Consider the following 27,828-nt stretch of genomic DNA (forward strand, 5'->3'; position numbering starts at 1 on the left):
CTCTCTCTCCCTCTCTCTTTTTTTTCTTTTATTTTCTTTTTACGGAGTACTTCATATTTTTGTTTCCACTCGTAGTCTTTCTTCTTCTCAACCTTTCCTATCTCTTTCTTTTTTTCTTTCTTTTCTTTCTTTCTTTTCTTTCTTTCTTTCTTTCTTTCTCTTTTTTTTTTTTTTTTAACTGTGCACAGTATGACAAGGGGTTAGGTTTGTAAAAAAGGCGACACAGTGCATTCTATGACAATGTATTCACCCTTCCGTGAATTTATGATAAAACAAAAAAGAAAAAGTAAAAAAAAAAAAAAAAAATGATAAAATTCATTATCGAATGGATGAACGGGTAATTAATTTGCCGGTTTAAAAAGAAGTGACGATTTTTATATTCTCAAGTTATTTTATCTCTAACATATTAGCTTTTATTCTTCTCGTTAAACAATAAAAATAATAATGTCAATTAAATAATGTTTGTTTCTTCTTCTTCTTCTTTTTTATTCAAATTAAATTAGAATTAATTGAACTGTTTATTTTGAAAATGGCCCTAACTCCATTTATGTTTAAATCGAGATATTTAAGTGTTTGCGTTTCAATGCAATTATTGGATTGTTCGGAAAGGAATTTCATTTTTTCCTAACACAATAATGGCATTAGTTAATGCAAACCGACAAATAGCAACACGTGAGATAGATGAGAGGTTAAATTTATCAAGTTCAACTGTTTATGCTCATTTAAAAGGCCTAGGTTTAACCTCGAAGCAAAAATTGTCTTCATTTTCACTAGATACTAACAAGTTATACTGCTTAAGTGTATCTAAAGGTGTTCAATTTACAGTTCCTATTAAATTAGTGGCAATTATATGCGTTTTCTAATCACTAATGGAGTTAGGCCACTTTCTAAATGAACAATCTGATTTGTTATCAAATTTCGAATGGACCCAACTCCATTCAACATAATTTAAGATGCTTCAAATTGAAAAAAACACAATACTCAGTTTATTTGACATATCTTTAAAACACTTCAGAAACATAATTGATGCGATTGAAAACATTTTTTAACTACATAACCTACAAAATTACAAACATAACCTACAAAACAATTTAGTACTCATCTACATTTTGTGTGCGTGAAAGGGATTTGAAGAAATCATGATGTTCCAGGTGGTATATATCGTAATAGGTCAATTATGTCCTTGAATTTTGCTGTTGCAATTTGTCTGATATTTTTATACAGTGATGTCAATACAATATTTTCGAACTTTCTCGGTTTACCCCGACGTGGTAATAAATTCAAGACTTTCAAATTTTTATTCTCATTCATTGATGTCTTATAGAAAATTTGATACAGTTTCATTTCTGACAAAACCACATCCAACATATTTTTAATCAGTTTATTGATTCTTCATCAGAATTCTTGACCCTTTTCAAAATTGCGTCTTCTAATAATTTTGTTTATACAAAATCTCAGCAAAAAGCAACCTCAAATGCTTTATTAATACATAACATGAAATTGTACAATTACCAGGTGCAACCGGAAAATAATAATTGACAAATTGAGTTAGGCTACTTTCAAAATAAACAGCTCAATTATTTCTTCTTCGTGCACAGGATGAACAACAAATCTAATAACTTTAGGATCCAAATCGATTGAATTTACAACAGACTTACAGATTTTTTTTTTTTTATACGATCAATAGCAATCGAATAAATGACATTTTTCCCGTTATAATTCGTAAAAATAATTTTTACCTTTGATTACTACAAATAATAATTGTAAAAAAGGAGGATGGGATGGGATGGGAGAAAAGGGTTATTCGGAATGTAACGCAGTTCATTGCGTATACAAACACAGAAAAGAGTTAAAAAGAGAGAAAGAGAGTAATAGTAACCTTGGTCCTTGATTGATGATTAGCCAACAGGGGTAGAAAGATCGGGCATAGGGCAGCAGCAGCAGCAGCAGCAGCAGCAGACTGCCCTTGAAATTTCGCTCCCGTTTTTCCACCCCCGTGTGTTTGGATGGTAGAAAAGGGAGGGGTTACCTACTCGACTCGCGTCGGTTGTGAAAAAATGCGCAAGGAAACCTTCCGAGAAAGAGGTGGAGGTGGAGGTAGAGGTCTAGGGGAAAAGAAGAGTAGCGAAGTGAAGTGAAGAGTAAAGAGGGGGATGGTGAAACGTAGGAGTTATGCAGGGAAAGAGAGCAAACGTGGGAGGAAGGGGGATGATGAGAGTAGAAAATGGTTCCTAGCGGAAGAGGGTGAAAGTTAAAGGGAAATAAATACATGTATATATGTATATATGTGTTTGTAAAAAAAAAAAGGAGAAACATTAACGCAGGATGAACGAATGATTGTGTGTGTACTTATGTGAGAAATACGAACGTATATGTATGTGTGTGTGTTTGCAAAAAAGAAATGTATATATACATATATATATGTATGAATAGTGAACGTCTAAAAATGTGCATAATTAGGGATAACAAAGATGATTAGGATGAAAGGAAGTGTATGTCAAAGTTAAAGTGTATCTAATTGTATATATAAGAAAAGAATTTTATGAAAAAATTAATATATTATTTGAAATATTAAGTATCCATTTAAAAAAGAATTAATAGTTCAAAAGAAACACGTATCACCATACCCAGAAGAAAAAGAAGAAGAACAGAAATTAGCTAAAGAAAAATAGAAAAAACAGAAAAACGTAGGGTGTGCGAGTGAAGGATAAAAAATAAGTGATGGTGATGGTAGTGGTGGTGAAAGGGGTTAAGGGGTAAGGATGAGGAATAGAAGGAAGAGTAACGTAACGGTGTATCCTGATCGTAGTGCGCAGGTCCAGAAGGAAAGACGGAAGAAGTTTCATGGTGGTGGTGGTAGTGGTGATGATGGTAGGGGTAGGTTATAAAATAAGGGTGGTGGGAGTGCCGCGACGCCGGTTGTTCGAACGACGGTAACCTGGTAGTAGTAGGGATGAGGTTGGATGATGGTTGGGGGGGTTATAAGAAGAACCGTGAGGGTGGGGGTTGCCACGCGCTCCGAGAGAGAGAGAGGGTCGTTCATCCCCGGGTCAAGGTTACCCTCCTCTCTCGTGGACCTCACCCTCGAGCTGCTCACAGCCTTACCCTCCTCCCTCTCTTTTCCACCCCTCGTCAAGCTGAACCTGAGGCTCACCTACCCCTGGGCTTCTTCACTCATCCCCTTGATTTCGCGGGAGCCCCGTGCCACTTACCCCATCCCCTAACCCCGCGGCCAACGTTCCTTCCAACGTTCCGCCATTGATCCCCCCTTCCTCCCACCCTCCTTTCAAACTCGACTCAACTTTTTTCTTATTCTTGTTTTTCTTACTTTTCTTCTTCTTCTTTTTCTTCTTCTTCTTTTTCTTCTTTTTCTTCTTGAGACTTTTGAGTTAAATCTTTTCAAGGGTAGTTTAGTTTAATAATTAATTACTTAATACAATTTTTATTTTATTTTTTTATTATATAACATATGATTTGTTCTTATTGTGTTTTTTATTATTATTATTATTATTATTATTATTATTTTTATAAGTTTCTTTCTTACTTACTTTTTCTTTCGTAATATTCATTATTAATCCGATGGATAAAGGACTCAGGACAATATCCTGAATACACATACACATACATATATATATATACGGACACACGTTTTCCTCCGTCGTCGTCGTTTTCGTCGTCGTCGTCGTCGTCGTCGTCGTCGTCGTCGTCGTCGTCGTCGTCGTCGTCGTCGTCATCGTCGTCGTAGTCCTGCGCGTTTACCTCCGTTATACGCCTTGGACGCAACTCTTTTTATCGATCCTCCCGTATACGGACCGATATTTTCTGCGTCTTTTCCGTTACGGCCAAATAGTCCGCTCATTCGACGTACGTCTACACACACACACACACACACACACACACACACATGTAATACTTATATATATATATACGTTAACATATCCTAAAAATTTACTTAAATTAAAATAGTAAGGGTAGAAAAATATTTCAATCCTTTCGTTTAAATTTTGTCTTCCATTACAACCACGTATCATTAATAAAATTCAAAATAATAATAATAGTAATAATAATAATAATAATAATAATAATAATAATAATAGTTTCTATTTTTATATACATAAAAAAAATAAAATAATATATATACAATTAATTAATTAAAAAATTTATCTGTGTAAAAAATTTCAATTGAATTATTTCCAAATTAATTCTAAATAATCTTTGTATTAATTCCACCTTCCTGCCCTCCCCTCACCCTCGATTATTTTAAAATTAATATTTTTAATATCACACACAACAATATTTTATTAAATTTTGAACAAATAATGGATAGCATGTTTTTGGGCAAACCCATATAACAATAAAAACGTGTGTAGGTGGTTGTATATAATAATTTGAATGAAATAACGCGGTAAAAATAGGGTGAAGGGTGGTGAAGGGGGAGGGGGCTGGGGAGGGAGGTAAGGGGAGGAAGGAAACGCATAACGATGATTCAGAAGTACGTTTTATATTCCGTTGGAGATATATTCGGTGGGTTTATCGAACGTAACACAACGAAACTGTATGTGATAAGTGAATCGTTGACGCCGCCATACTGACGACGTATACATAATACCTAAATAAGGTACATACTACACCATTTGACCACCACCATCAAGAAAATATACATATATATATGTAATACTTTCTTATTTATTTAACATACGCGTACCGCGTTATTAAAAAAAAAAATAACAAAAAATGCATAATAAAAATGCCCCAAGCCCACCTCGTGGGTGGGTGGTTGTTGTTACGTGCGTGTTACTTGCATGCATGCATGCATGCATGCATACGTAGTACGTGCTTTCTTAGAAATTTATTCATTTGTTAAGGGAGATCTTTCACAATGCATAATGTGTTCAAGTATGGTTATTCGAGACATCACGTCATAAGATATGCATAAACGAGCTATTTTTTTTTCTCGTATCAGCTTGGCAGACCTCCCAGAAGTTGAGTCAACTATTACTCAACTCGAATCGAATTGGACTAACGTTCGATAAGATTTCGAATAATACTACTACTACTACTACTACTACTACTACTACTACTACTACTACTACTACTACTACTACTACTTTATCATTTCAATTTAGTTTTAATTATTCTGTTTTTTTTTTTATTATTAATCAATTTTAATTTGTTTTTGTTTTAAACGATTGAGATAATATTACGAGTAATATTAATTTAATATTACTTAGTATTCGTGTAATAAAAAATATGCATTTCCCTCTACCCCCTAACCCATTATTTTTTTGGATAATGTCGATTTCCTTCCGGTTGTGTCAGAGTTGTTGTCACAGAGTGCAAGGAAGAAATGCATCATCCCCCTCATCAATGTGATGCATAATTTCTGAAGAAAAGGAATATAAACGGGAATTTTCATGTCTCGTGGAATTACGGAGTGGTGGTGGTAGTGGTGGATTGAGAGGTGAAGGGTTGGTAGAAGCTTCTTGTCTCACTATATAAACTCTTCTCTTCCCTTTCTCTAATTTATTTATCATCCTGTCTAGCACAAAATCTTCTTCCTTGTCTCTCAACCAAAATAAAAGAAGAAAAATAAACTTAAATGTTATTAATAAATTCTTATATAAATATCATTTATTTTTATCATTTGTTTTTCTATTTTTTTACTTTTTTTATTTGAAATGTTTTATTTATAACTGCATTCGGAAATAATAAAAAAGAAAAAAAGGAAAGAAAAGAGAAAAATAAATGTGAAACATAAGAGGCGTATTCTTCATTCGAGTAAATATGTATGGTTAGGTAGTAGTAGTAGTAGTAGTAGTAGTAGTAGGGGGTGGCGGAAGGGTGCCGGAGGATTTTGGGGTATGAAAGGGGATAGGAATAAAGGACCTAAAGGAAATTTACTGATATTTATGCGAGGGACAGAATTCGTGAGACGCAAAGATATCCACAGAAAGGCGGTAATATGAAACAGTACTGGTGTTAGTAGAGATGATAGTAGTGGTAGTCCTGTTTCCCCACCGTAAAATATGAAATAATTTCGGATGTACCAAAGACAGAAAAGCAAGCAAGCAAGCAAAGCAAAAGCAAGCAAGCAAGCAAGGAAGTAACCTGAGTGGGTGAGAGTGAGTTGGACGAATGGAACAACAGGGTGGTGGGATGATGGGGGTGGACTCGGGGGTTCTGAGTGCGCCCGCTTATTGCCTTAAATTGCTAATTGGACTCAGGACTAACGTTGTGCCTTTCCACAGTCTCCTCTATAGTCTCTCTCTCTCTTTCTTTCTTTCTTTTTATTCCTGTCCTCTACAATATCCAACTTCCAACACACTCAACATCAATACTCATACTATAGTAACACTTGCACATATACCTGTAAGAATACTAGTAGTAGTACTATACTTTTACTTATACTAATAGCAATACCTAGACCTTTACTACATCTATACCTATTAACCAAACTAATACCAATAACAATATACTGATATTTGTTCAATACTAATACCAATACTAGTACTAGTACTATACTTTTACTAGTATCAATAGGAATACCTAGACCTTTAATATATCAATTAGAAAACTATTACTATTATTATTATTATACCAACCCCAATAACAATATACTGATATTTGTTACAATACTAACACTAACAGTAGTAGTACTATACTTTTATTAATACCAATAGGAAAACTAGTATTATTACTATATCTATAACTATTAACCAATCCCAATAACAATATACTGATATTGGTTACGATACCAATACTAGCAATAGTAGTAGTACTATACTTTTACTAATACCAATAGCAATACCTAGACCTTTACTATATCAATAAGAAAACTAATATTATTATTATATCTATACCTATTAAACAACATCAATAACAATATCAATATACTAATATTACAATATTAATATTAGCAGTAGTAGTAGTACTATAGTTTTACTAGACCAATAGAAATACCTAGACCTTTACTATATCTATACCTATTAACCAAACTAATACCAATACTAGTACTAGTACTATACTTTTACTAGTATCAATAGGAATACCTAGACCTTTACTATATCAATAAGAAAACTAGTATTATTATATCTATACCAACATCAATAAGCAATATCAATATACCAATAGCAAAGTTAGCAATATTATACCAATACCAATAGAAATGATGTACACTGTATCTAACTTTATACGAATACCAACAATACCAATAGAGAACAACCTACACCAATACTAAATACAAATACAAATACAAATATGAATAATCCCAGGAGTAGCAGCAACCCTTACGCATTTCATAGTCCTTCTATTCCTCCTCCATCCTTATTCTTGATCCCTTCCTTCTCTCTTTTGGATACTCCCTAACTTCGACTTTCTCGAAGGCCATTGTCGATTCCAGACCCTCGTTTCCTCCCCCGTTCTGCCTAGTACTACGTTTCCTAAAAGAAGAGCTTCCGAAGGACGAGACTTATGATGCGTGTTCATGTGTATATTTACTTATGTGTGTGTATATGTGTATATTTATATGTGCACGAGTAGAGTACCTAAGAGAGTAATGCACATTCTGTTAAGAGAAAGAAAGAGAGAGAGAAAGAGATTAACGCACCCTGACTTTTACCCAACCCATCGATGAATTTCAACCCCCCTTTCATTGTTGTTTTCTCTTCTCTATGAATTTAACGGGATCGAAACTCTCGAATTTCTCTCACACGGCACACACGCACACATACTCGTTCATCTTATATATTATCACGTTGGTGGAATTTTTCTCTTTCTTATGGTATTCCTAGTTTTCTATTTTTTTTTTATTCATAGGTTATTCATAAATAAATTGTTATTATTTGCGATACATTTACGTTAATTTTAATTGTATGAAAAATATACCACCATATGAAATTGTTTTCAATTATTAATTGTCGATATGCAACTTTACTAATTGCAATAATAATAATAATAATAATAATAATAATAATAATAATAATAATAATAATAATAAATAAAAGATCGTCGAGTTGATAGGAAATATATTAAAAAAAAAAAAAAGAAGAATCTATAAATAGAAAAAAGGATGTTAGCGTATGATAGAAAGATCAATGAGTAAATTTCCTGATCATGCATGCAACACTACTAATACTACTGTATCATCTGCTACCTACCTACCTGTATATCAGTGTTCGTGTATTTTTTTCTTTTTTTTTTCTTCTTTCGTGAGAGATAGTGTGTGAGTGCGCCGTACCGGTCGATTTTTTGTCTCCTTTTTATCGTGTTTATCCTGTATCGATCCGTGGCAGAGTTTCTGTTTGCTGCTCTCTTTCTATCTTTCTATATCTCTCTCTCATACACGTACACATACATATATTTACGACTAGTTTCCCTCAGCGATAAAGAACCGAACGTGATAGACCATAACACTGTGTGAACAACCACCCAGAATGAGAGAGAGCGAGAGAGAAAGTAATGCAAGAAAATACACATATACTACACACACATACTTTTCTCAATTCAAACTTATCATTCGAAAAGAAAATATGTTTTTTTTTTTTTTTTTTTTTTGGAAAAGTTCAGACTTATCAGACTACGAATGATAGAACGCATGTTGCTGGAAAATATTTGAGAAAAATAATTTCAATAAAAATAAACAAGAGAAATAGAAAACCTTGTGGTTGGTAATGGTAGTTGATGGTGGTTGGTGATGATGCAGGAAAAAATTTTTACTTTTTTCCAATAGTGCAAAAAGGGTTTTTTATCTTTTTTTTTTCCTTTTCTTTATAAATGTTTCCAACGTTAGATATTAAAATGCGTGTGTTTGATGAAATATTGAAATATTGAAATATATAATTGTATATAAAAATATATAAAATATATTATTATAACAATATATAAAAATATTAACAATCTATTTGTATCAAATTAAATATTCAACATATATTTGTACTATATATATATATATATATGTTTTGTGTATTTCAATCGTAGGGGGTGGGGATGAAATATTTTTTAATTCAAAAAATAAAAAGAAAACAAAGATTTAAATTAAATCGATAATATTTTATTAAACTATTAATACGAATATTAATTATTTAATATTTTAGACAATTTTGTTTAAATAATATTGCAGTAATTTGAAAGACAAATAAATGAAACGTCCGTTGTTCGTCGTTGAAGTATTTTTATTCGACAAAATGGAACAATTCAAAATGGGGGATACGAATAGAATGTAAAATTTTTCGTTAGAAGTTAGTTAAGTTAGAAAACAATGTGACTATCATAGAGAAAGAGAGGTGTTGTACGCAATGTTCGCGTGGCAGCTGGTCAAGGCAGCTGCCCTACACCAACCTCGACGCTCATCCCAAAGGGCCATATATTCTTTTTTTTTTTTGCTTCCTTCTTCTTCTTCGTTCTCTTCCTTTTTTTTTATTTGACGATTTGAAACTCTTTAAAAAATCGTTAGAAGCATATGACCTAACCTACAAAATAAAAACCACTGTGTCTCGTGCGTTACGAAAATTAAATGAAATAATTTTGATCGAATTAATTAATTAATTAACAAAAAAAAATGTATATTAATTAAATAAGAAATTTTGCTATGCAAAGTTAAAAAAAAAAGATTGTTTATACTAATTAATTGCATTAAACGAGATAAAATTGAAATCAGTTTCAGATAACGAGATGTAATATACACATATATATATTATATCATTGAGTATGAGATGTAATTTTGATGGTGTTAGTAAAAAAATGAAAGATTAAATAATTAATATTTATAATAATAATATAAACAAAATTAATCTCTCTATAATAAAATATTAATTTAATTAATCGATACACAATATACGTTTAATTAATTAAAATTACAAATTTGTGTGACCAAGTTAGATAAATCGTTTTATTTATGTGAATCATTTTTACAAAATTCTTTTTATGTCTGTTGTTAAGTAATCAAAATTAAACTTTTACGCTTGTTTTTTATTTTTTATTTATTTATTTTTTTTTTCTATAAATTTTAAGAAAAAAGAGAATCTAAAGAGAAAGATCGTAAACTAGGTACCCTGGCCTCGTTTATCTTCTCCTTCGATCGAAGTTGATTTCGTCAATAAAGATTCTGGTTAGCCTTGATCCATTCCAACTGGAGGCAAAATATTTGAGAAGAGAGGGTCGAGAGAGAGAGAGAGAGAAAGGGAGAGAGAGAGAGAGAGAGAGGATGAGTCCAAGTATAAATTTATCAGAATCCTCCGACCACCATTTTTCTCTTTCTCTCTTTTTCTCTTCTCTTCTTTTTTATTTTTCTTCTTTGGTGTCTCAAGCAATATAAAACTGACTTCTTGATCTTTTCGTTTGTTCTTTTCCGGTGATTCATTTTTAATAATCAGTCGATTCTCTCCTTTAACACTAGATATACCAGACCAGCCATTTTAATTCAAAATGTTTACTTCATGTAACATTTGATTTTTGTAAATAATTAAGCGTTTTGTTTATTTAAAAATGTCTATTAATTCATTTATCTATTAAAATTACTATTGTTAAACATTTTTGGTTATTTTTTAAGAGTAAATAATCAGTAGAAGACTCAAAAAGCATTTTTTTTTGTTTATACACCAGTCATTTTGACTAGTGTAGTAGAAAATGGTAGTATATCTAGTGTTAACTGGTACTCATAGAAAGAAATAGTTGCAATATTGATAAAAAATAAGAGAAAGAAAGGAAGAACACGTGAAACATTTATTTATTTACAAAATATTGATAACATTTGAATGAAAATCTAAATGGAAATCTAAATAAAAAAGAGATCAAGAATGAATAATAGAAAGAGAAAGAATTATAGAAAGAAATTGACAATAAATCAAAAATAAAAAGTTAGAATAAAATAGAAAGAGAGAGAGAGAGAGAGAGAGAGAATATGAGATTATAGAAAGAAATTGAAAGCAAATAAAAAAAAATAAAAGAAATAGGAGAAAGAGAATGCGGGATGCCATTGACGACAAAAAAAAATGAATGACAAAATAACAATCGGTATTAAACAAAAATAAAATAGAATAAAAAACAAAATTTCCCAGGAAAAGAATCGCCATTGTTAAAAAATAATATTTATAGGGGAAAAGTAAAAGAAGGTTAAGTGGAGGGGGAAGTATAGGAAAATCGTTTCAAAAATTCTAGTTTTATTTGTAGAGTTTTCTAAACAAAAAAGAAAATGTTACAGAAAGAGATAGAAATACACGCACATACATATATTCATAATTATTTAATAATTATAATTAATATATATATATTATAATAATAATATATTAAAAATTGAATAGAGTAGTAGTAGTTGCATGAGAGAAGGAACGTTGGTGGGAGGAGGGAGGGGTTAGTACGGTGATGATAGGAAGGTAGGAGTTAGGAAATGGGGCCTTCGTATGGTTAGTTCGTAGATTTTCGTGAATCTTCGTGAATAAAGGTTTCGCATTAAGGCGCCGTACGAGGTGTGGCGCTAAGATCGCACGAGCGGTTCGCTCGTGCGAGTCTCGCAGTACGCGACGGGACGTGAAGAACGTTGCGTTTTAAACGAGTTACCTCTCGCTTTCATTTTTTTAATCTCGGTTTTACCACTATACATACTATATATATATATATAATATATATGTACATATTTTATATATATATATATTATATACACAAAAACGCGATTATCTTTCTCTCACTTCTTTCTATCTATCTGCCTTTCTCTCTCTCTCTCTCTCTCTCTCTCTCTCTCTCTCCTCGTCCAATTAAATCGTCATATTTTCAATTTATTACAAATCTTTCATTAAATTTATAAAATAGAAGCGGGACCAAAAAATATATAAGGAGAGAAAATAAATAACAATCTTTATTACACACAACGTTATTTAAACGCGTCACGTCGTATCCGCGTGTTGTTTTGTTATTTCAAACAATTTTTCTTTCTTATTATATTGTTTAATAATCTTGTTTAAATTAACGCACATTAACAACAACTACAAGAACAAGAACAACCAATCAACAAGCACACGTTGATATATTTATCTATCCCGCTTTCCCCTTGACTAGAATTTGTTCTAATATTTTCGATTATAATAGAATTTTTATTTTCTATTTTAATTTTGACAATTAGAAACTATTATTATTATTATTATTAGTATTATTATTATTATTATTGTGTGTTGTGTGGTGTGTCATTCTATGTGTGTGCGCGCAACGATAAAAAGAAAGTAAATAAATTTTATAACGGGACAGAGAGAAGAGACAATCAACCACAGAGAGATATTGAAAAAAATAAAAAATAAAAAGAACAAGAGAAAAGAATAATCTGATTAGAAGATTATTACCAATGTAATAAAAAAAAAACAACAACAACAGAGAAATCAAAGATTTTTCATCTTTTTTTTTAAACAACAACACAACAACCAGACGTCGTCGTCATCGTTGTAGTGGTGTGTGTATGTGTATGTGTGATTATTATTATCATTATCATTATTATTATTATTATAATTGTCAAAGTGGTGGGGTTTTACACGTATATGAAAAAGAAAAAAAAAGATACCATACGGTTTCAAATCACCTAACAGCAGCACTACCACCAACACACTGACAGCACAGCAGCAACGTCAGAAGCAAAAGATTTCGAAAGAATTCTAAACGCCGCCGGGAAAATTCTTCAAATCGCATAATCTCAAGCAAGGATTGCAATCGGTGTGTTGTAGTAACCATACGTCTTTCATCTTCCACCTCCTACTTCTTATCATCATAGTCGTCATCGTCGTTGTCGTCATCGTCATTACTTCGATTTGGATTGTAACAACACGTGGTTCGAGTTCTAGCCTAGCCTATACTATCCTAGCCTAGTCTATCCTAGCCTAGCCTAGGAAAGCTAGTAAAGTTAAACAACTAGCTTATAACCAATCTTCTTCTCCACTACTACCACTACCCCCCCCCCTCCTCTGTCACCCCCTTCCTCTCCTGTTATTTGCTTATCGAGGAAAGCTCGCGATAACGCTATTGACGATTGTAGAGGTGAGTCAGTAAAATATGAACAAAACTATGACATCATTTGTATTTGTTTAATTTTATTTCTGGTGTTTTTTTTTTTTTTTCTATTTGTTTATTGCTAATTTAATTTTATTTCATTTCGATTTTATAACTAATGACAATTTGTAAAAGAACGGTTAGGTGTTGGGAGGGGGAATGTGATTAAAGATGAAGAAAATGATTAACCTAAGTAATAGATAAACACAACCATTATAGTGGCGCCTAGGTATTAATCGCGTGTACTTTTTTTTATATTATCTCCTCCCCTTCCCTCCCCTCACCTTGGCGCTTTAGTTTTTCTTTTTTGGCCGTTGTATTATTTATTCTTACGTATCGCACGACAGAACAGCATGTATGATAAATATTGAAAAATTTTCGTCGTGTGTTTGTGTGTATGTGTATGTGTGCGTGAGTGAGTGAGAGGGAGTAAGAAAGAGATAGATAGATAGAATGCGGAAATCTTTGAGGATTCTTCTTTTTCTTTGCGTGTTCATGCGATGGTTTCTATTTCTAGTTTCTAGTTATACCTTCTCTATCTCTATTTCTCATTCTTTATTTCTGTTTCTATTTTTTTTTTTTTTGGTTTCTCTGTCTCACCACACATTTCAGTTATCGTTCATTTTTCCATTATCACGGTTGGATGGTAAACAATAATTTGTTGAAACGAGAAATTATGATTTACCTTTTTTACGTCATTTTCTTTTTTTTTTTTCTTTTTTTCTTACAGTAGGTTTTCCTCCTTCTTTTCCGTTATTTCATTCATTCATTCATTCATTTATTCATTCATTTTATTTTATTTCTTTTTTATTCATTCGAGAATTGATTGAGTGAGGTTAATTAATGGGATTATTCATTATGGTAGATATTCATCCATTGATATGTTTGAGTTTTTTTAAAAAATGGTTGATCATTTTTCTTTTTTTTTTTTTTTTTGAAAGACAGATAAGCACACGATTAATTTTAATTTTGTCTCCAGGTGTATTTATAAAATAGGTGTTTTGTTTTTAAAATTTATATGAACAGATAATTAAAAAAGAAAGAAATCAAAATCTTCTATGCATTTTTCTTACTTGTATAAATTATTTTTATAATTATTATATATATATAATATTATATATTATATATTTCATATTATATTATAATTTATACTATATTATTATTAAAATCTCATAATATTTGCTAATAATATAATATATATATAAATTATAATTTATATTATTATTAGAAAATTATTATTAAATATATTTATATTATATTATATTTTATAATATATTATATATTAAAATGATATAATATTAATAATATAATTATTAAATAATTAATAATATCAATTTGGTATATAAAGTATTCGTATATCGTAGTAATAAGATAAATGTATGAAGAAAAGAGAGAGAAAGAAAAAGAGAGGGAGAGAGAGAGAGAGAGAGAGAGAGAGAGAGAGAGAGGGAAAGAGATAGAGAGAGTGTGTGTGAGTGTGTGTGTACATATATATTTATATATATATAACTGTATTATTTGTAGACGCAAATAGATGAAATTTAAGCGTGCGCAGTTTGAAGTATGAAGAAACGAAGAAAGAACAAGTTGAAGTAGAGAAGAGGAAGTCAATTTGGGACGACGACGTTTTCTCTTCTTCTCTCTTCTATTTTCTTCTATTTTCTTCTCTTTTCTCTTCTCTTCTGTTCACTTCTGTTCTCGTTTTTTTTTCATTTGCAACTTTGGCGTCGGGAAGACGCCTTTCTCAAAGTGGACGACGACCGACACCTTGGCGTCTCTTATCCCCAATTGTGCTTTTTTAGCTTATGTTAGTATTCTCATATGCTTACGATAACGAGAATACGTTTATGATAACAGTAATCTGAAAAGAAGAAGAAGAAGAAGAAGAATAAAATACCCTATGGTTATACAATTTCAAACTGCAATTCAAAATTGAGAATTTTTTTTACATATTTTCCTCTCATGTGTTTTCTTTTATTTGAAATCGTACATTTTATTCGAATTTTCTTTTATTGTATTTTTTAGGATAATTATTTAATAATGCACTTTAATTGTTTAATGATTTTTTTAGAAAAATTATCTAATAAAGCATTTTAATTATTTATTCATTTTTTTTTAGAAAAATTATTTAGTAAATACACATTTGAAACCTTTGAGTGTTGAATACTTTAACTTTACAATGTTTTTGTAGGAACAGAATAATAATATTTAATAATATTTATTTATTCGAATAATAAATTAGATAATTTATATTATTTAATAATATATATTTAATATAAATTTAATAATAAATTTAATAATTTATTATTTATTCTAATAATAAATTATATTAATTAATTAAAGTTTATCTTTATGAATATAATATAATTAATTAATATAAATATGAAATTATTTTACATTAATATTATAACAAACACGTATATGCTTCTAACGATAAGTTTAGTAATTTTTACCAAACGCACATATGCGTCCATAGCACTCAAAGAGTTAATTGTTTAATTATCTATTAATACACATTTATTAATTGTTTAATTATTTAGGCTTTATATTCGACCATTTTTCTAATTTTGTATTTTTGTATCTGTCGAGTAATTCATGGTAAATAAAACCATGTTATAAAAGAGAATGGTTGGTTTGTTAACTTTGTGAAAGGTGCACGAAGAAATCATTTTTCCCCCTTTTTCTTCTTCTTTTTTTAACTACTAGTAGTAGATATATATGTACCTATAATTATGAAAGTTGTGTCTAAGTTATCTTGTTTCTAGATATTTCAAAAATTATATTCGAACATTGAATAAATTCTATATAATATTGAAATAACAAACATTTATCTAATGATTAATTTTTTGACAATATCGTTACAAAATTACATAATTTAAATTAACTTCATTTAAAATAATGTGTGATGTGTGTGATAACTGATAGACTAATATTTTATTAATTTTGAATTATTTTAGAAAACACTTTCATAATGAATTTTTATATAATATTAAAATAACAAACATTTATTTCATGATTTATTTTTAACAATATCGTGCAAAATCATATTAAATGTATTTTTTGTGTTTAAAATAATGTGCTATGAAATAACTGATAGACTCAGTTTTTTAATTTGGAATTACCTTATAGACTACTTTCATAATGAATTTTATATAAAACACCTATCTATCGATTCATTTTTGATAATATCGTGCAAAATTATATTGAATTTATTTAGTTTCAAATAATGTGCATTGAAATAATTGAAAAATTTATTTGTTTTTTATTTTTAATTATGAATTACCTTAGATCACTTTCATAATTATGGGCACATATATACACATTGTTATACATTTACACACAGACACACATATATACAGTTTGTTACTTGTTACGATCGGTAAATCTTGATGGTATTGTAGAACGAATGAAAAACTGATTGGTAAGAATTCGATAAAAAGATTTTCATCGGTATCTCGTAATATAACCAACCCCTCTCTTTCTCTTCTATCTTTCTCTTCTATCTTATCTTCTCTTTTCATTCTTCTTCTTCTTCTTCTTCTTCATCTTCTTCTTCTTCTTCATCTTCTTCTTCTTCTTCTTCATCTTCTTCATCTTCATCATCATCTTCATTTTCTCAGACGTGTGTGTAACATGCGCCTCCTGATCACACCGTCACCGGACAAGTATGTTGCCGTTTGCTTTCATTGGATGATATACGCCAACACGTAAAACACAGACATACATATACATACATACATACACATACGTTAAGAAAGGAGAAAAAGATACATGCTACAAAAATATCCCCGACGACGACTATGACGACGACGACGACGAAATTGTACGGAGAAACGCGGAATAAAACGACGAGAGAAAACACCAAAATAAAAAGAGTATAGAAAGAAATTGATAGAATGGGTTGGTTTTAATAGTTAATGGTTATGGTTGTAGTAGTAGTAGTAGTAGTAGTAATAGTAGTAGATAGTTAGATACAGAAAAAGAAAATGAAGTAGAAGAAGAAGAAGACTACATTTTCTTTGTCCTCCTTTCTTGTCGGCCATTTTTATTTTTATTTATTTTTTTTAAATATATTTTATATATTTTAAATATTTTAATAATGATATATATATTCTTATAATTTTTTTTTATATATATTTTATATATTTTTATATATTTTTATATATATATATTTTTTTAACTTTCAACTAGGAACAATTCCCCTTTCTTGTCGCGGCCATTATTGTTTTTTATTTTATTTTATTTTTATATATATATTTTTTTCTATAATACTTTTTTCTAACTTTCAAACAGAAACAATCCCCCTTTCTTGTTGTCGGCTATTACTATTTTTTATTTTATTTTATTTTTATATATATATATATTTTAATAATATTTATATTTATAGATATTTTCATATATTTTATATGTAATATAGATTTTTTTCTAATACTTTTTTTTTTTTTGTTAAATTCCAACGAGGAACAACGGATCTTCTGAATATCGTGCGTAATCTTGAAACGGTACAAGAAATCGTGTTTCACTTCTGCTAAGTTAACTCAATCGCATTACTCTTTCTCTTTCTTTCTTTATTTATTTATTTCTTCCAAGATTAAATCCACGAGATAAATTCCTTTTTTTTCATTCTCTCTCTCTCTCTCTTTCTCTTTCTCTCTTTACTTTCCTTACATGGTTATATTTGAATATCTTTTAGTATATCTCTAACTCTTTCTCTTTTCATCTTCACCCATTTCTCTTTCAAGCACAAGTATACGGTTTCTCTCATATACACATTCACATACACACACACACACAGTCTCATACACATATAAACATAGAACTTATGCGTATATAAAAATGGTGTATGGTCGAATGTGCGTAAGCGACTTGTTTACATCCGCTTTCGTTACTTTTTCTTCTTCTGATAGAAGGGGGGACGAACGAATAGGCGGCGTCTCGTGCTTTGGTCTAAGTGAGACAGAAAAATAAAATTAAAAAAAAAAAAAATAAAATAAATAAATTAAAGAAAGAATAAGATAGCAAAATGGCGCATATTCTTCTTGTAACGTTGCACAACATAAACTACATAAATCTAAGATGACTAGATTTCTAAATGGATAATATAACATTTATCATATCTCAATGATAAAAAGAAAAAAATCTAACTCGTACCTAGATTTCTTATCGTATCACGATGAAGTATAATCTTGTTTCTCTATTTTCATTATTATTATTATTATTATTATTATTATTAACAACTCACACAATGAGTACAGTTACAGTGTACAGTACATTACAGTACAGTTCAGATCAGTTTGAGTTCAGTTTGAGTTCAGTTTGAAAACGTTTAAGATGAAAAATCTAAAATTTTATTGTGGTTTACGCTAGATAAAAAGAAAGATAAAAGATAAAAATAATAATAAGAAGAAGGAAGGACAAAAAAAAGGATTGGTTGAAGGATTGAAGGATGTCGTTGGTCTGGGGGTGGAGAAAGAGGAGGGAAAAGGTACGAGTGAGGATGAAGGGTTGCGAAGGAACAGTTAAAAGGTTTTTTTGTTTTTTTGATGTGACAATTTTTTTTCCACCCTTTCCACATCATCATCGTGTCATAGTAATAGTAATAGTAATAGTAATAGTAATAGTAGTAGTAGTAATAGTAGTAGTAGTAGTCGTGTGTCGTGTTCGATCGAACAAGCTGGGCAATAACGACGACGTCATACTTGTCGACACAAACACACACACATACACACATATGTATGTATATATACTCTTTCTCTTTCTTTCTTTCTTTCTTTCTTTCTCCTCTTTGCGACGTACCGGCGTCGGCTGGTGACGTTTCGACGACGATTTCCGTGCTAATCTCTCTCTCTCTCTCTCTCTCTCCCCCTCTCTCTCTCTCTCTCTCTCCCTCTCTCTCTCTCTTTTTTTCTCTTTCTCTTTCTCTTTGTAGCGTGCCCAATGTTCTCTTTCTCACTCTCTCACTCTCTCTCCGAGAGAAGAGATATCGGCGTATTCCGTAGACACACTATTTAGGTCAGTATTTTCAAAGTTTCGTTTCAACACGAATAACCGGATGAAATGGAATGAGAGTGAGAGAGTGAGAGAAAGAGAGAATGAGAGAAAGAGAGAATGAGAGAAAAAGAGAGAGAGAGAGAGAGAGAGTGTAGAACACACAACTGTTCCACGATTATTATTATTCATTATTTTTGTAACTAGTTGACTGACAATAAGACACATACTATTTTTTTAACAAGCATATATATATATATTAGTATTATTATATTAGTATTGGTATACTATACTATACTAATAAGTATACTAGTATATATACTATACTAGTATACTAGTGAGTATACTATACTATACTAATACTATATATATATTATTAGTATAGTAACTCAATAGTATAGTAGCATATATATATAACTACTACTACTGTTAGTCATATAGTATAGTAGTATATATAGTACACTAAGCTACTGTTTAGTGTATATAGTGTATACTAATAGTGTATTATAAAATAGTACTGTACTATAGTACTATAGTGTATTTGCAATATACTATAGTGTAGTATAGCATAATACTATATAGTACTATAGTATGTATAGTGTCTACATATAGATGTATATCATATATATATATTACATGTTTACTAAAATAATTTATTATATTATATTATTTTGTTAATTATTAATTTTATAGATCATAAATATCATTTAGGAAAATGGTATACAAAAAAATGACATTTAAATAATTACTAGGTGTAGTAGGTTTGCATGCATGATATTCTACGAGTGTCTGTTATTTGTACGTGTATATGTGTAATGTGGTGGATTGTATAAAAATATCTCATCCAGATCTTTAGGTGGGGCCCTTGGGTTTTCTTCGAAGTATTTTAGTTATCTTCTTCTCTTTCGTCGTCTACTCATTCTTTCTCTCTCTCTCTCTCTCTCTCTCTCTCTCTCTCTCTCTCTCTCTCTCTTTTACTCTCTGCTTCACGGATAGCCTAAAAATTATTTTTGGAATAGTCCATGTTGTCTGGTATCATCTTCTACGTCGTTGTCGTCTCTCGTTTATTGTCGGTTGGTAGGATTGTCTAAAATATTAGGAACGTTTAGAAATCTTTACACATACACACACATATATATAAACATATATATATAGTTCATATTGACATACATGAGTTTCTTTTCGTATGCATGCTTCTTCTTCTTCTTATTCTACTTCTACTTCTACTTCTTCTTATCCTATTGCGTTACACGTATGTATACACACACACACATATATATATATATATATATATAAATGTATGATGAGTGCATATGTGGATGGATGATAGGTTCAATGTGTGTGCCGCCTTCGCCATTAACAATTGGCTTTAAGAGACACTTGTTGCTTCTCGCGATGGGTTTCTCTCTAGGCCTAAAGGCGGAATAGGCGCGTGTTGTTCAACAACGCGCAAATCCAGGGTCGTAACTAAAACCAAATCTATACATTATTGGGGGGGACAAAAGGGGGGACCACCGAGTTCATAAGAATTTTTCAATAACACAAACATAATCTTTTTTTTTTTGTTGTTGTTGTTTTTATCTAAATAATATTATACATGTGTTATTCTTTTATATTTTATCATTAATGTGACTATATATGTTTGATTACGGATAATATAGGAATTAAAATATAAATAAAATGCTTTTCTCTCTCTCTCTCTCTCTCTCTCTCTCTCTCTCTCTCTCTCTCTCTCTTCAGATTTAATAATATTTCTCAAGTCTTTATACAATATCTTTCATTTCTCTTTTTCATTTAAGTGAAGAACAACTAACAACTTCCGTGGGAGAGCTAAGCACGGTTATTGTCGAGTGATTCAGCATAATCTTTGTAGACAGAGAGACAGAGAGAGAGAGAAAGAGAAAGAGAAAAAGAAAAAGAAATAAAAAGATGGTTTAATCGGTGGCGTATTGCAATACGATAAACGGCGCGCGCCGTTTCAAATCTTTCATCATTTTGTTTGTTAGAAAACAAATGATTTCGTTAAAGAATAAATAAAAATATTAAATGAATCATAAAGAAACACACGTTGATAATATTAGGTTAACGTAGAAATAATTTATACAATTGTATAATTAAATGTATCAAAAGTTTTAATGATTATTTATGTCAAATTAATCATTTAACGTTGATATAGTTATATTTTGTTAAAAAAATAAAAATAATTGACAGTTTAATTTTATTCAATTGTTAGAGAATAATTGTGATTTGTATGCATTTTGAGCAACGCCATCTTGCAAGTCCAAATCTTGCGACCATCTTGTATGAAAAAAATTCGGCCATTACTACTTATTTCCTAACCTAATATTCAATGACCCTATTATATTCTTCGAATACTAATCTAAAACGTGGAATTATTACGTGTTGCTTAGTAACGATATTAAAAGCAAACAACAAGGACTTAGAAATTCATAGAAATAGTATAGTATAGAACAGAAGTATGTTAGAATTGTTGTGTTGTGTTGCAATATTGTGAAATTTCCTTTCGTGTAGATTCGCAATTATTACAGGCCCCCCCCCCCAATCATCATCGGAATCAAAATTGTTGTTAAACATTTTTTTTTCTGATGAAATAAATCTTATCTTGCAAAACGTACAATTAATTATTATTAAAAAGTAATCTTATATTACAAATCATTTTTTCTTCCTCTTCTTTTCTTAAAAAAAAAATCCAAATTTCTGGTAGAAATTGTCTGAACGAAAAAAAAAAAAAATGAAAAAAAATTTCAGTTTCTTCTTTTTGCTTTGTTTGTTTTTTTCTTCTGTTTTTTCTTTTTCTGTAACATTCGATCGAATTTATATGATTCCATTGAAAATGGATTATTATGCAGGCAACGTTGCATCCGTGTGTTGTAATCTCTGACGTATCTTTATGGCCGTTGACATCAAGGAACGTGAGAACGTGGGCGAGAAAACTCGTAGGTAGGAAAGAAGAGAAGAAAAAGAGAAAGAGAAAGAAGAATTATCAGCAAATACGCGGAAGCCAAGCACAGCTCGAGTTCGGTGACGGAAATCCCCCACTTCCCCCTCCCCTTCCCCCTCTACCTGGTCGTATATATGCTCCATACTTTTTGTTCTTTTTTTTAAGAGATTTAACAGCAATAAAACGTTTTCTAGGGTTACTCTTTGATAATCAAATAAAATAAAAAATTTATAAACGTGATAAAAATATAAGCGTGTGTGTGTGTGTGTATGTGTGTGGGGAAGGGTATTTATACATGTAATTTAATATCGAACAATTTGATCAAACAATAAACATTTTTTTTTTAAACGTATATACCACAATTCACAAAGGGTTTCTTTTTGAGGGGTGAGGTACTCGGTTATTTTTGGCCTACAGTACGTTTAACCAATAGAAAGATAGATGATAAGATAAGAAATGATGACGTCATTCGTATGATATACTACAGTCAAAGTATACTTAAACAGTTTGTTCACGAAAATTGTCGATTATTCCTCCTGGTAGTTTTCTTTTGGTGTGTTGATTCATCGTCACCACTACCACCACCCTTTTCCCGTTCTTCCTTCTTTTTTCTTCTTTTTTTATTCTTTTTTATTCTTTTTCTTGTTCTTCTTCCAAGAAACGACCGGAAATCGCTGTCGCGCGCGTCTTCCCGCGCTTCTAAAAGCGCCACGTGCACTGCCTTTAGAGATGTATAAACTCCATCTTGAAGAAATAATCTTTCCTAAGCGTGTAGTATAGTGTACGAACAAACTTAAATTGGGAAGGGTGGAGAGGGGGAATATCCTAATTAGTATTTGTATCGTTTATTACAAATTGGTATCTTTTTATTTGGTATTGGTATTGGTATTGGTACTGATGTTGGTATTGGTATTGGTATTGATATTGGTATTGGTATTATATAGTATATATATAATATACATATTATTAATTATAATATTAATTATATATCAATTTTATATTAATTATAATGTATATAATATATATACATATTATACCATTATAATACCATATACTACCATATATAATACCAAATATACCACACACAGTAATGGTATATATGTATATATATAATTAATTTTAATATTAATTATATATTAATTTTATATTAATTATAATGTATATAATATACATATTAATATATTATACATATATACCACACACACACACAATTGTAATATGGTATTATAATAGTGTTAACATATATAATACCATATTTACCAGTATTGATATATATATGGTATTACAATGGTAAACATTATTATATATATTATTATATATTATGTATTATTATATATATATATATATATATATATATATATATATATATATATATAATAGTAATATCATACTAATATCATAAATGAATCTTAGTATATTTCTTTAGTGAACTTTACCTAATTCAAATGACTTTATCTTTAACAGAACAAGTATTACTTTCTACTAGTACGAAATAAGAATGGTTGTTCCTTGTGTAATTTGCGAATATTTGTATATGTGTTTCTATGTATGGGTGTATGTGTGAAATAAGAACGGTTTATACTCAATGCGATTTATGAAGAACTCGCTCGCTCGTGCGTGAAGTCGCTTAAGCAAACAGGTTTACGCAGGTTAAGCAGGTGCAATGACCTCGTAAAGGTTACTTAAAAATATCTCAACACCCATCGGCCATTTCTCTCTGTTTTATTACCAATACTTCCTCTTCTATAACAATATTTATAGATTATAACTATATATTGCATGATTGATATGATTAATAATTTCATTTTGTGTATGTGTGTGTATGTGTGTGTGTGTGTGGTTGGTGTGTGTTATTTCAAATTTATCATCAACGTTTCTATTTGTATTTTTATTTTAATTTTAATTTTTCTTCTATCTAATCTTTTAAATTCGTTCAATCGATGCAAAAAAAAAAAGAAAATATTATTTGCAAGTTTTATATTTATACCATGTCATTATCCTTTATAATTTTGCTCAATAATTATAAATAATTTTTTAAACGTACTAGGTGTCGAAATGTATTAGAAAATGCATTATTATTATTATTATTATTATTATTATTATTATTATTATTATTATTATTATTATTATTATTATTTTTTATAACTGACTTATGACTATGTAAAATGTAAAACAACCACAACCACTTGCATTCTTTCAAGGACCCCACTGATCGGCCTGCGGGTTCGTTTCATTCATCGTTAACGCCTAATGAGAAGCAGCTTGTTTCTTTCTTTCTTATGTATATATGTATACATGTATATGTGTATGTATGTACGTATGTAGAAGCAACGTGTGCATTATCTTGACCTAATCACATCGAGAGACCGTATCAAGACCGCATTTTCCTTTATCCGGTTATTTGAACGTTTTTTTATTTTTTTTTTTTTATTTCATTTTAAGAATATGTTAATGACTAAAGAAATTGTGTCAATCAGAGAAAAGATTGTGCCAAAATGTATTCTGTAGTTTTTGTATTTATAAAACACAATTGGTCGCGAACATTTATGAAATTTTTTAATAGAACTTCTTTTTTTTTCTTTCTAAATAAAATTGTAATTAACATTTTAATCGTTTAAACTATAATCTGATAATATATTATAATATACATACGTGTTTATCAATGACTGAAATTAAATTATAGAAAAGTAATGTTTTAAGAATAAGAACAATTATTATTCATAAGTAAATAATATTCGTAGTAGTATTATAATATATATTGAATGTTTCAATAGTGTGTGTATGTATGTACCTTTTTTTTTTTTTAACACAGTGCAGCGTTTATACGTATGTATGTCAATATTAATGATATTTCACGTTATCTCAGCGTCAGGGTTGCGATAAAGTGACATAAATTTTTTCATTTTCGAATGCGCACGCGTGTCAGTACATTGCTCTCGAACATATCTAACCAACACTATAATTTATCTACCTATTATAATATACGTATATATTTTCTGATTTAAAGTATTACAAAAATAGGTTATTATAATAATAATCAACTTATATAAACTGTAAACGGGGGAATTCACTTTTCTAATAACGCAGCTTTTTTTTTTATTATTTCAGTCGTTTATTTAGAAAGTGGCCTAACTCCATTTATGTTCGAATGGAGATATTGAAGGGTTTGCGTTTCAATGCAATTATTGGATTGTTCGGAAAGGAATTTCATTTTTTCTTGACACAATAATGGCTTGTTTGATGTTAAATTTACATTAATTAATTAAATAATAATTATTATAAGATCTTTTTTTACAAAAGTATTGTAGTAAGTAAAATTTGTTTCATTTGTTTGAGAATTGTTTTGGCGCCATTCACGGATTCCGAATCTCAACGAAGTAGAACGAATAATAAAACCCACGTATACACGTGGTGGTGGATACACGTGAACGTATATGTGTTAGTAATTCTTTCGTTCGTGAATTCATTTAAGTGTTACACACACACTGTTTTCACTTTTTCTCCCCTCATGCGTGGTTTAAATGAATTTCTTCCTTCTCTTTATATTTCATACAAATTTTGATACGTTTTTAATAAATTACTACGTGTTCATTTTTCTTTTTATTCTTTATTATAATTTTTTATATGATGGTAATATGATGATGTTTGAGTGTGTTTTACAACGCACGAAGTCACTTTCCCTTTTGAAAATCGATTTTGGCGCCGGCAAACTCTACCGGTCACGTCACGGCGCAATTCAAACGCCAATGAAAAAAGAAAGAAAATAAAAAAGAAAAAAGATAATAAGAGATAAAATATATGTTGATACTTTTGTTTTTCGGTCAGGGCCGTGTAAGAATTCACGATCTACATTAAGATTTGATCTCAAAATTTCATTGCAAACATTTGTAATCATTTCAAACGAGTTTATTGTTCTTCTTATCAATACTTGGTATTCGTTCAATTAGCATTTATTTCAATTCGATAATTCGTATTTATTTGAACTATTAAAATATTTCATCGTTGAACTGAATAAAATGTTTCTCTCTCTCTCTCTCTCTCTCTCTCTCTCACTTCTGATGACTAAAATTCTTTAACAACTGGGTCATAGTGTTATTTCGAGACACCCGACGTTTAGAATATATCGTTAATGTCGTCTTCTCTTGTCAAGTTAACTTGGCGCCAATCAAAAGCATAAAAAAAAGAAACCCCATTTGAAAAAAAAAGAATAAGAAAAATAATAGTACAAAACTAAAAGTAGCAAAGAAACAGAAAAATTATTACCTAATCATCAAACCCACCCCATCCCCAAATAAAGAAACAGGAAGGGATTGGGCACACTGCTAATTATCTGATAACCCCAGGTTCCTCTGATGGTGGTGGTAATGGTGGTGTTCCACTTTCGATCATCTTCCATCTATCCTTTCATCCTTCCATTCTTTCATTCCTTTTCACCGTTTATATTCTTCTGCTTATACACACAAACACATAACGAATCCCAATTCCCATCGCAATTAAGCATGGTGTGCAGCAATAGTAGTAATAGTATAAACCCTCTTCAAATATTTTCGTTTACGTTGCTCATTCAACCACCAAACCCCCAAACCTTTGAAAAACATTTCTGCTGCTGTTGCATGCATGCATGCAACATACGTTCACTATGGTGATGATGCTTCGTTAGAAGTCTCCCCGAAAAAAAAGGAACACCAGTTAAATTGAACAGAGAAGAGAATACACCATAAAAGTAATAGTAGTGTCCAAAAAGAGGGGGAGGAAAAAAAGTATAGTTGGTGATACGTCTTAGGCTACATCAAAAGCTCTTCCACGGTGGTGAGCTGCTGTGGTCAGGTTCCTCATGGTTCTATTCCACCCCTGTATTCATAGCTTGGAAAAGTTCTTTCTCTCCCTTTTCCTCTATCTTTTACACACACACGCACGCACACACACACACACACATTGAATATTCAACATATAGTTTAACAAACAGGCAAGTTATATGCAACTTACATGGAACATATACATCCTACTACTTTGAAGAAACATGGGGGGGTGGTGGGTACACACATTCTCAAGCAACGTTGAAACTTAGACGTTTAACAGCACACACACACACGCGCACACACGCATACACTTGCAATCATGAATTTCTCTAACTTATAGAAGAGAGAGAGAGAGAGAGAAAGAGAGATCTGTTTCGTTCGGCTTTAGGTAAAAATAGCGGGTTTCGTTTTAAAGGTGAACGAACGAAATGATGGCGAAGTTGTTTACACGTGCGTGCAAGCGAGAACCGGCTGGTTAAATCTCGTGTAAGATTTAGAGAGGAGGTTGAGTATTAGAGAAGGAACAACTGTAGCAGTAGACAGAGGAGAGGGAGGAAGAGGAGGTGGTTGTGGTGGTGGTGGTAAAGGAAGGATGTTGTAATAGTAGTAGTGGTGGTGGTGTAGAAGGAAAGGGTTGGGACGAGTTTGCGGGTTACGACATTCATCGTAGTGGAGGTGGAAGTTCTCCTCCTCTTCCTTCGAGTTGGCGCGCGTGTATCCTAGCAAGAGGGAAAAAGAGGGTTGAGAGGAGAAAGAGGAGGAGACGATATCAGGGCAACCCCTACACTTTCGTTTCAGCTTCCCTTCTGTCTCCTTCTCCTTTTCTTCCATACCTTTCACTCTCACTCTCATAGTCAGTCTAGGTTCTCCCACCAAGCAAGCAAGCAAGCAAGCAAGCAAGCAATGCCACCGAAAATTCCCAAAAGCACGCGAAACAAAGGCTTCCTCTCTCTCCTCTCCTTTCTTCTTTCTTCTCCTCTCCTCTCTTGTCCTCTCTTTCTAATCTACAGACGACTCGTAGCACGTGTCCGCGCGGCAAAGTTCGCTTCGACGAAC

At 30.9% G+C, this 27,828-nt stretch overlaps 2 protein-coding genes across 5 annotated transcripts in view; one reads left to right on the plus strand and one right to left on the minus strand.

Annotated features, from left to right (window-relative positions):
* Window positions 1-27,257, minus strand: part of LOC149031484 (esterase B1-like) — a 73,912-nt gene extending 46,655 nt beyond the window's left edge. Inside the window, exon 1 of one of the 2 annotated variants that reach the window (XM_089175739.1) lies at window positions 26,960-27,257. The gene's annotated coding sequence lies outside the window, so the exon portion shown is untranslated. Of the gene's footprint in view, window positions 1-1,879; window positions 2,186-26,959 lie in introns of those variants that run through there. The other variant, XM_089175738.1, reaches the window with a different exon arrangement.
* Window positions 1-27,828, plus strand: part of Imp (IGF-II mRNA-binding protein) — a 119,078-nt gene that overhangs the window by 82,544 nt on the left and 8,706 nt on the right. The gene's annotated exons all lie outside the window — the stretch shown is intronic.

The sequence above is a fragment of the Polistes dominula genome, unplaced genomic scaffold (assembly GCF_049000335.1).
Source record: "Polistes dominula isolate Pdom_NZ unplaced genomic scaffold, Pdom_raw_medaka contig_19, whole genome shotgun sequence".
NCBI classification, from domain to species: Eukaryota; Metazoa; Arthropoda; class Insecta; order Hymenoptera; family Vespidae; genus Polistes; species Polistes dominula.